Consider the following 14458-nt stretch of genomic DNA (forward strand, 5'->3'; position numbering starts at 1 on the left):
TATTCACTAGTGACTCAGCAGATACTATGTAACTTGGTATAAAATGCATTCCATGTTTACCATGACTATACTCAGTAGAAACTATTCTCCATTCAACTCAGTTAACACTAGCTTTGCTTGACTTAAGTTGTTAACTCAATAGAAACTGTAAAGCTCGAAAAACACTAAAATGCTTGGTTTGAACTGTAGTGCTTGGAAAACACTATATATAGAATCTGAATAAGTGTTGTCACTAATAAAAAACTTGATTGAATGTCAACAATCTCCCCCATTCACATTAGTTACAAAAACACTTATCAGCCAAAACTTATGTACATCATAGTGTGATATTTCACTTGGTATGGCATGCTGATTTTTGAGATTTTTCAAAATTTGTCTTTGTAACTCTATTAAATATACTTTTTTTTTGCATGATTCTCCCCCATACAATCTACATGTCATGTTAGGCATATTGACATACTAAGTGTATCTCCCAATATGGTATCTTTATTTCTTGGTATTTACAAATACCTTTCCCCCTTAATTATATATAGATATCTCTCCCCCTTTTTGATAATAATGCCAAAGATTTATACACAATATATTTATATGGAGACACCAAAATGTGAGAAAAAATTAGAATGTGCCTTAAGAATGAGAGTTAAGGTCTTATCCTTGTTGTCTTGCAAAACTTTGCACATTTGTAGAGCAACTTACACTTCTACAGAGAGTTTGATCATGTGATCTAAAATTGAGAAATTATTGTCATGGATCAATATTTTGGAATAGGCAATGTGCTTTTGCATTGTATCCATGATGGGAAGGATCATATTCTAAATATCTATGAGTGTAGACTGGATCCTTGCTTCATCTCTCAACAATTTTTCATGCATATTTGATAAGAATCTAATCTTCATATGATGTGCAGAGCTTGAACTGGGGTCAAGTTGCAATTGCTTTGCACTAGCCATCAGATCTTCATTAATTTTATTCAGTTTTCTCTTTATTTCCTTAGTATATTCAGTAATATCACATAACTTCTTAAAAAGTGATGTTACATTTGTGCAAGAGGTTTCAAGACTTATTAAAATTGAAGAAAGATCTACCTGTTGGATAGCTATTTGTTGAGCAATGTGCTCAAGCACTTTGTTATCAAATATATTTTTTGCTTTCTCAATCAATTTATCTTGACCACTAGAATCTTCATTGAATTTACTGACTGCATCTTCTAATTATAACAAAATGTGTTGAGAAGTTTCAATTTCAACACCTATAGCTTCAGTCAAAATGTTCTTTGCTTCCTCAATAATCTTATATTCTTTCTCTCTCTCTCTCTTCTCTAAGTTTCTTTTGCTTTGTCTTCTTTTGGAGAAGATGACCAACTATATGCATTTGATCCCTAGAGCTATTATCAAAGTCCCATTTGGGAATTTCAATGTCCTCATCCATTTCTATATCTTCATCTATTTCCTTTCCACTAATCAAAAGTCTTGGTTGAATCTTTGGTTCAACTATCTTTGAAGTTAATGCTTTAGAATTTGAAATAGAAACAACAGTGGAAATAGTAGGACTAGTAGTGAAAATTTGTACAGTGCCTACTAGTGGAATGTTGACTGGAATACTTATAAAATCCAAAACTAATGTTTTTACCAAACTTTCCAAAACTGAAATATTCGCAAGTGAAGTACTGACAGAAGTATTTACAACTAAAGAACTTATAGGAGTATGCACAACTAAGGTACTTATAAGAGTATGCACAACTGAGGTACTTATAGGAGTATGCACAACTGAGGTACTTACAGGAGTATGCACAATTGAGGTTGCCAAAATTGTAGAATCCAAAACTATACTTACTACTAAGGAGCTTAAAATTGTAGAACATTTTGTATCCATTGCTAATACTAACTTGATAACTGAAGGATGGTGCAGCTCAATAGATGAAGTGGTGGACACTTCTATCAGTGATGTGTTGAGCAGAGAAGTAGTAGGGAGTGATTGGACATTTGATTTATCAATAGTTGTTACAATCAAATATGCTAAAGCTATCTCTGAGCTTCATGATGTTGCAAGTTTTTTCTAGAGAGTGAGGAAGTGAGGCCATGATAGCCATAGCTATCTTGACTGGGTCAATCTCTTCTTCTTCTTGCTTGGCTTCTTCTATAGTTCTTCCTCTTTTTCCTCTTCATCATCCTTCATTAGCTCCTAATATTCATTTGCATCAATTGTGAAAATTGAGTAGAGTCTTCATCATTTTCTTCATCCTTGTCACTTTCATCACCATCATCTTTGATTTCAATAGGATATTCACTCAATTTGTGAAGATGGAATACATTTTTCCATAGGATTGTAGCATTCTTCACAACAAATTCTATATCTTTCATCAAAACTAGACAAGTGCTGAACTTTAAAGTCATTTTGTTCTCATTGACTTTTGATGCCTTATTTACCTTTGCATCAATCAAGTTGGGTACCAACTATTTTAATGCTTGTGCAAAAATGTCTTTCACAGTCTACTTGGCATTCTCCCATCTAACCTTGGTCTTATCTAACAAAACTATAGGGACCTGTGATGCTAGCTGGTCTAGAGAGAATTTCCATCTACCCATCTTGTCCATTACTAGATCTTCAACTTCTTTTTGCTTTGTTGGAGTCCTTGTCTCATACTTGAGTGCTTTAAAGTTGTTCATTCCAGCACCTTCTCTTAGTATCTTTATCCTTTCTTGAAATGTAAGAGGAGGTCAGTTGAATATTACATCACTACTTTCTTTTCTTGCTTTCTTCCTGGATCTCCTTGTAAACACTGCAATGGATGGCTTTGGTGGCTTGGTGATAATCACCTTGCCTTTCTTCCTTGCTGGTTCTTCTTCCTTTTCTAATTCCTCTTCATTCTTTGATTCTTTGACATGTTCTCCTATACCTTTGGTTAACATAAGAGGGGTGCTTGCTGTTCTCAATTTTGTTATCCTCCTCTTGCCCTTGTTTATTGCCTATGGAAGCTTGATTTCAAGTTCAATTCTTGCTTTTTCCTCATCATAAGTTCCAAAGTAAGGTTCCTTTGGATCTACAGGCTCATTTACCAAGGCTTCAATAATTTCCTTAGCCTCATCAATGTTAACCTCCTATAGAAGAGGTTTTGCCCACACAACTCTAGGCTTTACTGCTTGGATGCAGACTCTGTCACTATCTACCATAAAGCAAACATCATCCTTATAATCTTCAACTAACTTATTTGGTATCATGAATATATTATTCATCTTTTCTATAAAGGCTTCAAAATATTTATCCATGATACAAACAAAATTTTCACCCATTTTAGTGATATATTCATTAATCTAATATAAAACTGGCATATGTTTTCTCCATACAATCGTGCATTTAGAAGAGAAAAACTTTTGAACATAGAAAAATAAACATGTCAAAAATGAACCAAATTTGCATGGCTTATTCTTTGAAGTTCTAATGATTTCCATGTTTTTTTTCAACTACTTCAACAACAAATATACTAAGTCATATGACAGATTCTTCTTCACGACCATTTAAGATAAGTCAACTACTTCACATGACACACTATTGAGTCAGCTCGAACTATAAATCTTGTGTACTATCACATGAATGCCAAATTTTAGTTCTATATCAGTCACATTACTGATTTTGATTCCTCTACCATCCCATTTGGCTAGGATTTTCTTTTGTAACTTATCTTGACCTAGGGTTTTAGTGGTTTTAGCTTTGGTGAGCATGGCGAGACCAGTAACACGATGTATCATTTTCTTGGTGATCAAAACTAGTTACTCTAACCATAGTTGACCATTATGAACACGGCTTAGGATATACCTAATCCATCTAATTTGAAAGTCCTGAGGTAGGTGAGGAATATGAGTTAAACCTTTCTCTTCCAAATGTTTGTGCTTAGGTTTGAGAATTTTGTTCACACAAAGTTCACTTAGGGCATTATCCATTTCAAGGGTTCTTATCTCCTAAATTGCACATTTAAAATGAGTTCAAATATCATTTATGAGAAGTACCTTAGGTGGGATCTATGACTAAGCTCCATTCGGGTCGAGGGTTTTGGCTATCACTGGCAAAAGTTTGAAGTTAGGGGCTTTCCATTCAACACCTTGCACCAACATTTCAAAACCTTTCTTTGCCTTGCTACTACTAGTATATGCCATGATAACTTGGTAAGCTAAGAATTTTTTTGAAAGAACTTCACTGCAAATTCTATTCAAAGTTGCTTGGATGTGTTACAAATCACTATGTTCATAATATTTTGAATTCTTAGTGAAAATGAAGTTGATTTCCTATCTTTTTGATAAAACTTCCCATTAATGCTCATTATAGTGGGAGCCATGATGACATCATGTGTGATAGCCTGTCATCCACTATTTGTACAAATTGCTTAGTGAAAGCTTGTAACTCAACAACCAAACATAACCATGTTACTCCTGACTTCCCTTGATAGAGTCCATGACCCAACCTTGCTTTGTAGAAGTCAATTTGGTGATAACTATTACCGATCTTACTGATGATCCTTCTATATCTTGAATACCAGTATGAATCTTTACTTCCTTTCAATTGGAACTATTTAAGATATGACCTTGAAAAAACAATTCTAGTTCTTCCTTAAGAACTTAATTGGAAATGGTGGAGTCACCCACTTCTTGAGTGACATGACTATCATTGCTTGAACTAGCTTGCTTAGTAGATTTAGGAATCCATTATTGTCTCATCTATTTCCTGATGCTATTTTCTTTTGCTTCCTTTTCATCTTCAATTCTACCTGTATTCATGCAATTCTTAGCTATATGACCAAGTTCTGTACATGTGTAACATCTTATGGTGGTATCCTTTCTTCTCATGTGATGTTTAACACAATTCATGCCAATGTGTCCATATTCTCCATAGTAATGACATCTACACCAAGTTTTGTAGTCCCAACTAAATATTTCCTTTACAAATTGTTTATCTGGATTGAATGACATAGATCTGCATTTAGATGCCTTGTGACCTTGTTTCTTGCATTTGTGACACTTTCCCTCAAAAATTGGGTTTTCTTTGCATTCATTAGCTTTATGACCATGCTGACTACAATTGTAGCATTTTCCATTGAATTTTGCTTTTCCATTACTCCAACATTTGTTTGATTTATGACCTATCTTACCATAGTGATTGCAGGTAGGTTTTTGTTTCTTTTGTGCACCTTTTCTGGAGGACTCGCCTTCTTCTTTGTATCCAATTCCTACCTTACCCTTTTACCTATAGAGATTCTACTCATTTTTTTGATTTAGTTGATCCATGTATACTTGGGATTTTATTATTCTTTCATTGAGTTGCTTTTTAGAATTTAGATCAATTTTCATCCTTTTGTTGATTTTCCTTTCAGAGTTGAATTCATTCCTTAACCTTTCATTGATTTGTCTTTCAGAGTTCAAAGCATTCCTTATTCTTTCATTTTTAGATCTTAGACTCATGATTTCTTCATTTTCATTAGAGAGTTGATCAATAAGATTTTCTTGCTAAAGGGGTTGATTTTGAATTTCATTGTTCCTTCCATCCAAGTCTTCTTTTTCCTTATTTCTCTATTCTGAGATTTCACACAATCTTATTGACTGATTTTCTTGTTTTCTTTTCAATTTTCTTACTTCTTCTTGCAGGGAGCCATTATTTTCTAGGAGTTCTTTGATTGCATCATTTGCTTCATCTAAACTGCTTGAAGGGAGAAAATCTTCAATCTTTTCTTCAATATACTGGTGGTCATTCATCTAATCTGCAAGTTCCTTCCTTCTTTTTAGAGATTCAAAAAGATTCGCTTTTACTTTCTTGAGTTGAGCTATGGCCATCTCTAGATCTAACTTTTCATTGCCAATAGCTTTGTCAAGTCTGAATATCACCATTGTCCTTGATCTTTGCTCAAACTGTCAAACTTTATCATGAGAACCACAATGCTTTGATACCAATTTTTAGAAATATTCAGGACTAGCTAGGTTACTAAGAAGGGATGGGTGAATCAGTAACCTCAAAAACTTTTAACAAATTCAAAAATTAATTACATTAATATTAATAAATATGATCTACTGCATGCATGAGAAATTGAGAAACATAAGACACTATGAACACAATATTTGGTGACCTAGAAACCTTCCAAATAGAAAGTAAAATTGGGGTGTGGATGATACCCACAAAACTTAAATACTATAGCATAAAGTTGGTTGGTTAAGGCTTACATTGATCAGTTTTGATGATCTACCCTATAAGGAGCAATTAGGACTGGTAAGTCCACCTTGTTAGAGGTTTTACAAACATACAATGAAGTATGCACTCAGTAAAGAGATTTAAGAAAAGACTGTTAAGTCTACCTTGTGAAAGGATTTGAAGTTGATTCACCTATTAGGATGAAATGGTAGATCTTTTACTTACAATTGAATTACTTATTGAGATCCTTTGAAGTACTGATCACCTCTATGTGATAGATATAACTCTATTGCTCCTAATATGGCCTTACAATACACTTTACTCTATTGCTAATTCACATTCATGTGCTTACATTCCATTCACATTATTTCATATATGTCATCTAAGGAAATGATATATTATATATATTAATCCAATTACAAAGTTAGCCATTATACAAGTTAACACCAATATTAAAAAGTTGGCCCAAATATAGATACTTGGGTTTTGAAAATTGACTTAGTGAAGTTTTGATATACAACATCCACTGTCATTACTTGACATCGTCATGCACTCGGTAGAAGTAGAAGCTCGATCCATAATAATCACTTCAACATAGTTTCAAACTCGGTATTCACTGGTGACTCGATAGATACTATGTAACTTGGTATAAACTAAATTCCCTGTTTACCATGACTATACTTGGTAGACACTATTCTTCATTCAACTTGGTTAACATTAGCTTCTCTTGACTTAAGTTGTTAACTAAGTAGAAACTGTAAAGCTTGGCAAACACTGAACTACTCGGTTTGAACTATAGTGCTTGGCAAACACTATATACAGAATCTGAATAAGTATTGTCACTAATAATAAACTTGACTGAATGTCAACACCTTGTTGAATGTGAATAAACATTTTATGGTGATCAAAATTAAGAGTATTGCCCAAAATAATGAATGGTATATTGTCAATGTGTACACACCTAACATCAAGAGTTCAAGAAAAATTTTGTGGGCCACTATATCTAACATAAAGAGTAATGATTAATATGGTAGATGGATTTTTTTGGGAGATTTTAATGTTCCACTTTATGAGCATTGAAGAAAGGGGGAAATGCTAGTCAGCTAGATGGTAGGCTAGATTTTATTTGCAAGGAAGGCTTAATGGATTTAGATTTTCATGGTATTGAATTCACTTGGAGTAACAAAAGGATAGGTGATGAATGTATCCAAGCTCACTTGGATAGAGTTCTTATATCTCCATATTGGACTAAATATTTTGTGTGTAATCTTAAGGCTATTTAGAAGATTGGTTTGGACCACTTTCCTTTGATTTTTACTACTGAGACTATCCAAAATAGAAAGAATTTTCCTTTAAGATTTGAGAAAATGTGGTTGCAGAATCCATAGTTTGAAGACCAATCGATTGAATGGTGGAACATTAATATTGAAGGAACTGTTCTTTTCTGGGTGGCTTCTAAACTTAGAAATGTCAAAAAGAAAGTTAAAATTTGGAATAAAAGATGTTTTTGAAACATTTTTGATAACAAATCCAAAATCAAAGAGGATTTTCAATTAATCCAAGATAGAATTCAGAGGGAAAGGTACTCTTTAGATTTAGTGATGGAAGAAAATAAGAAGATGGTGGAGTATCATGATATTGTTACTAAAGAAGAAATTTACTAGAGGCAGAGATCTAGATTTGTTTGGCTAGATGAACTTGATAGAAACACTAAATTTTTTCATTTATCTACTTTAAAACATAGAGATAAAACTCATATTTCATGTCTTAATAAAGGAAGCATGAAGTTAACTAAGGAAAAGGAAATCTCAAAGGAAATAGTCTCCTTTTTCTCTTCTTTGATGTCTTCAAATCCTAATATTGACTTGACTCATTAGGAAGAGTTGTTAGATGTTATTCCTTCTTTGTTTATTGAAGAGAAAAATACAATGTTTTGTTCTAACCCTAAAGAAGAGAAAATTTATAAGGTTTTTTGCTCATTAGATGGGGATAAATCTCTAGGGCTAGATGGCTTTCCCATGTTATTTTTTTAGAAGGAATAGAATCTAGTTGGGAAAGATGTGTGTGATGTTGTTAAAGAATTTTTTGGGGCTAAAAGGATGTTGAAGGAAATTTATTCTACTTTCCTATGCCTTATTCCAAAAAAAATTGATGTTGACTCTCTAGATCAATTTAGGCCTATCAGTCTATGCAATTATTTTTATAAAATTATTTCAAAAGTCCAAAGTTTGAGGTTGTTGCTCCTGCTACCTTCTCTTATCTATGAGCAATAGAATGGTTTTGTTCCTTGTAGACAAATCCTTAATTCTATCATATCTGTGCATGGGAATATCCACTCTTTATCTCTTTCTAATAATCAAGGCTTTATTATGAAATTTGACATTGCTAAAGCCTATGATAGAGTTGAATGGTCCTTTTTTCATAAGATCTTATTATCTTTTGGTTTTATTATCAATGTGGTGAAGCCAATTTTGTAGATGATCTATACTACTATGATTGTTGTTCTGGTTAATGGATGTTCCTCAAAGTTCTTTAAACCTATTAGGGGTTGACACAGGGAGATCCTTTATCTCCTAACATCTTCATTAATATGGTTGGTTTCTTAGGTAGATTTATGGGAAGTTGGTTTCTCTAGGGGAAATCAAATTTTTGTGGCCCTATTCTCACCCTCTTATTTGTTCCCACAAACAATTTGTGGATGATACAATCTTTTTGGGTAAAGTCGAGGTTAGGGAAGCAAGGAATCTCAAAAAGTCCCTTAACCTCTATTCTTTTACATCAGGTCAATTGATCAACTAGAATAAGAGTTCCTTGTATTTTATTAATACCCCTATCTCTAGATAGAGTAAGATTGCTAAAATTCTTAGTTGCTCCATGGGGTCTTTTCCTTTTATTTATCTAGGTCTCCCTCTAGGGCCTAATCCCTCAGATTCTTTTTGGGATGATCTTGTTAAAATATTCAACAAGAAATTAGCAAGATGGAAAGGTAATCTATTGATTCGAGTTGGTAAAATTATTCTTCTCAAGGCTTGTCTCCAAAGTATTCCTATGTGTGCTCTAAGTCTCTTTAGGATTATAGTTTGGTATGTTGATTCTATTAACAAAATCCAAAGGAACTTCCTCTATTCTATTTCTAAAGATAAGAAGAGAATGGATTTAATTAATTGGGATCAAATTTATAAGCCTAAAATGGATGGTGGTTTGGGGATTAGGTTTATTAGAAGTATGAATAAAGCACTTCTTGCTAAGTAGGGTTGGAGAGTTTATCATGACAACAAAGAGCGGAGTACTATTTGGAAACATAAATGCCTCTTTAATGCTCCTTCTTTGCTGATTTTATTTCTTATTCTAATGTTTTATCTCCTTCTTCTATATGGGGAGCTGTGTAGGGAGATAAAAACATTTTAATCAAATATTGTTTTTGGAAAGTGGGTAATGGGAAAAATATCAAGTTTTAGGATAATGTATGGATTTTGGATCATCCTCTAATTGAGGATTATGAGGATAGAACTCTTGTTGATAGATGTAAATAGACTTTTGGTATTCTTGTGGAGAATCATTAGATTAATAATGAATGGGTTAACCTTGTTGAAAGTAATAAGGCTTTTTATAGTATTCAATTAATCTTGAATGCCTTTAGCCTTTATCCTCATATTGAAGATAAAATGGTTTGGAGTTTTGAATCAAAAGGTTGTTTTAAAGTCTCCTCTATTTTTAGAACTAAGGAAAAGGGATTTAGACCTTTATGGACTAAAGCTTGGATTAAAGGTCTTATTCCATAGATAAGAATTTTTTTTGGATCTTGCTTCAAAATAAAATTTTAACTTTGGACAATTTGCAAAAAAAGAGGGGTTAATGTGGTTAATAGATGTAGCCTATGTAAAGAGGACTATGAAGACAAAAAAAAAAAAAAAATTCTTAAATTGCAATTATAGTTAAAAAGTATGGAGTTACATCCTTAACTACTATAATTTAGATTGGGTACATCAGAATAATATTGATCAATGCTTCCAAAGTTGGACATATCCATCTAAGGAGGTTAACATTGGTTTTTTGTGGAAAATTACTATTCCCCATCTTTGGTGGGGAATCTAGAAAGAAATAAATAATAGGATTTTTAGAGACAAAGAAATTCCTAGGTGGGTTCTTGGTCATAATATAATTAGAGCTATGAAGGAAAACTTTAATTTTCAAAAAAAACTAAGTGATGATTTCAAAATCAATAATCTTATGTACACTAAAGGATATAAAATCAAAATTGGTGATTAGAGGTAGAATGTTAAATGGTAATCTCCTCTTATGGATTGGATTAAAGGTAACTTTGATGGTTTTGCTAGAGACAATTCTAACAAAGCATGTTGGTGGGGTTTTGAGGGACCATACTAGTAGAATTATTGATGTTATTGCCATCCCTATCAAGATTTCTACTAGCCATAAAATTAAAGAAACAAAAATGCTAAAAAATATGAGGCTAGATGTATAAAATGTTTATTAGAACCTTTGGATCGAAGGAGATTCACTTAACATTATTAATATTCTCAATAACAAGAATCCAATTACTTGGACTATTGAAGAAAGTATTATGGAAATCAAAAACCTTAATAACAAATTTGATAATGTTATATTCTTGCATTTTTTTGAGAGGGTAATTCAATTACCAATTGGATTGCCAACCAAGTTGTCTATCAAGAAAGCAAGTTGAGGTAGCATGCTAACCAATGCAAGGACGTGGAGCTAACAATGATTGTTAATAATGATAGGATACATGCTAGAGAAAGAAAGATTTCCTAAGATTGAAAAATTTATGAAGCAGAGTACTGGGTTTACAGAGGATAGTTTGAGATTCCCTAGGAAGTACCCTTACACTATAATGACTTGGATCTGGCACATAAGTAAAGTTATTAGCTCCTTAGTAATCTTTAATACTTTCTTACCTTTTTTGGTTTTCACTACTTTTGTGTTTTACAAAGAATATCAAGTTTTGAGATGGGTGAGGAACCAAGAAACCAAGAGCTAAGCAATTGTAGGGTGTGGAAGGCTAAGGCCTCTATGTGGGATATTTTGTAGAAAGGTAATGTGATGACCTACATTGAGAGACTCCATGGGTATAAACCTCACATTACAAAAGCCTTCTTCAAAAACTAGTTTGAATATAGGGTTACTTTCAATGGGGCCACAATGAAATTGACTAAAGAATTTATTACTGAGGTTATAGGTCTTCTTGTGGAAGGGATCAAATTTAATAATGAGATTAGTATCTCTAATAGGGATTTAAATAAATTTCCAAAGATGGAAGCTGAAGAGATGAATTTGGAGAAAAATGGGGACTTCTACGAATTGAATCATTAAATTAAAATTACATGGAGGGATGTGTTGTGATGCAGGAGCATTCAAAGGTATAAGGGCAATCCTGTGTCACCCAAAAAAATGTACTTAGACTTAGTTTCTATTTTAGGTGTTTTCATTTTTGGATACCCATTTGGGTCAAATAAAGGTTCCAACTCTCACAGTTCCACTATCAGTGTTCTAAGATAGAGTTTTTAATCACCTTGGGATACGTGTAAATGCCAAAAAAATTGAAGTATGTAATTGAGCTATCATTTTGGTGAACTAGAAGGTGTAAACTGGTTGAAAGATTTTCATTTTAATTTAGAGCATTCCAGAAAAAGAATCAAGTCAAAAGGCCCCACGGTTTGAAAGTTATTATAATTTTTTTATTTTTGGAGACATCCTAAGAATGCTTCAAAGTTAGGTTAGGGGCATTAAATGACCTCAAACAGGGCCAAAAAATGGGGGATGAGTGAAGCTGGTCCATAGGTCTATAGAGAACTTCGAGAGATTTTTGTAAATGTAAACGGTTCGTTAATTGGAGCTATGGTTCAAAAGTTATGCCTCCTAGAAGTTTGGTTATCATTTTTGGATTCTTCTAATTTTGCATTGAATTCTAATGTGACTTCTAGAGCCTTCTATTTGGTCGGTGGATTCCTACTAGCATTTTGTAGAATGTATTCCTAATCTTTAACCCTCTGGGGTCTATTTAAGAACATTTCTGGCATTGTAAAAGGTAGTTCAGAGTGGAGTTTGAGAGGAGGTACTCAAAGGAGAAATTATCTCCAAATTTATACTATTGTAAGCCCTTAGGGCATGTTTTGATTTCTATTTTCTCTGTATTGAATGTATTATCATTTTCTCATAGTTAATAAAATTTTTCATTTCCTGTTGTGTCCATTCTGTGCTTGGGTTGTGTCCCCATCAAGTGGTATCAGAGCAAGTTTTTTTGAGTGTGTAGACAGAGTGCTGACTGTGAGGCAGTTTGCACCAGGACTGTGTGGTTGTGCATTTGAGTTAAGAAGATGCCTCCATGAAGCGAGCATGGTGGAAGGGTCAGAGCTATTAATCTTGAGGAGGTTAGAGCCCTCCAAAGGTAGGTAGAAGTGTTGCAGGAGGAGCTCCATAGAGGAATAAATGTTGCCGCAGGTGATGAAAGTGAGGATGACAATGAAGAAGAAGAAATTGGACCAGAAGGGAAATTTGATGGGAAAGTTCTGAATCAGGCAAAGGAAAAGCTTTTTAGGGCCATTACTAAGTTTGGAAAAAGACCTACAATTAAGGTGGGTGTATTTTCAGGAAATTTGAAACTAGATGAGTTGATCGATTGGATCAATGAACTAGAAGAATACTTTGAGTATGAGGATATCAGGGACCCAGATAGGGTTAAGTTTGGAAAGGAAAAACTGAAAGGACATGCCAAAATTTGGTGTCAAGAGGTTCAATTCGAAAGAAATAGAAGAGGAAAGGAGAAGATCACAAGGTGGGATTGTATGGTGGACAAATTGAAGAAGCAGTTCATTCCTGTTGATTATGAGATTGATTTGTTTAAGAAGATGCATGGGTTAAAGCAAGCATGAAAATTAGTCTAGGAATATACAGAGGAGTTTTATCAACTTTTAATTAGAGTGGGGCATGTAGAAGAAAATAAGGAGAAGGTTGCTCATTATATCAGTGGGTTGCAACCTAGCATCCAGGAGGAATTAAGTCTAGTAAGAATGACCAGCGTTGAAGAGGCATACCAATTTTTCCTATGAGTTGAAGAGAAGCTAAATAAGAGGTTTGAAGGGAGACAAAGAGGGTGTGGTCAAGGAGGACAAGGTAGTGGTAGGTCATCTGGAGGCCAAAATGAAACCCAAAAGAAGAATGAAGATGTGGGTACTAGCAGGAACTAGAGGAACAAGGGTTTCAACCGCTCCTGAGATCAAGACTTTGAAAATTAGAGAGGAAGAGGTAGAGGATGTGGACAAGGAAGAGGAGGTTTCTGTGGTACCTATTTCCATTGCAATGAAGAAGGTCATCATGCCTTTGAATTCCCTCAACGAAAAGGAAAGATAGATAGGAGAGATGAGGGTCAAGCTAGGGTTGCTCATGTGGATGAGGATGCACAATCATCACATTCAAAAGATGCAGAAAGAGGAGAGAATTTGGTAAATGAAAGGGTCCTACTAAGTGGTGAGATCGAACCAGGACAAAGGAAGAGTTTATTTTGTACTAGGTGCAAGTGTGAGGATAAATGTTGTGATGTGATCATTGATAGTGGTAGTACTGATAACTTGGTATCAGATTAGATGGTCTCTAAGCTGAAGCACAAAAGGAAGAAACACCCCTAGCCCTATCAGATTGCTTGGGTGAAAGATGATCATAAGGTCTTGGTAAGTGAACAATGTTTAGTGAATTTTAAAATTGGGAGTTACCATGATGAAGTTCTCTGTGATGTTATTCCAATGGATGTTTTCCATCTATTGTTAGGTAGACCATGGCAGTTCGATAGGCATGTAGTACATGATGGTCATGCAAACACATACTCTCTAACAAAGGATGGAGTTTTCCACAAAGTGAAGCCCATAAAAAAGGAAGGTGAAAAGGTATGTAGCAGTGCTAGGATTTGTCTTGTTGATGGAAGGAAGTTTTTAGATGGCATGAAACATCAGTGTATGTGTTATGCTTTGATTCCTAGGAAAGATAAAGAAGGTAGTAGTGAAATACCACTTGAAGTTTCAGATTTACTAGGTGAGTTTTGAGATATTATCTCTGATAATGTTCTAGAAGGATTGCCACCAGTAAGGCCAATTAGTCATCAGATAGATTTAATCCCTGGAGCTAGTTTTCCTAAAAAGGCTGCTCATAGGATGACTCCTACTAAAACTAAGGAGCTAAACAGACAAGTGCAATAGCTATTGAGAAAGGGCTTGATTTAGGAGAGCCTGAGTCCATGTGCAGTATATGTAGTACTAGC

Source organism: Cupressus sempervirens, chromosome 5, assembly GCF_028749045.1.
Source record: "Cupressus sempervirens isolate cs-2001-9-10 chromosome 5, ASM2874904v1, whole genome shotgun sequence".
Lineage (NCBI taxonomy): Eukaryota > Viridiplantae > Streptophyta > Pinopsida > Cupressales > Cupressaceae > Cupressus > Cupressus sempervirens.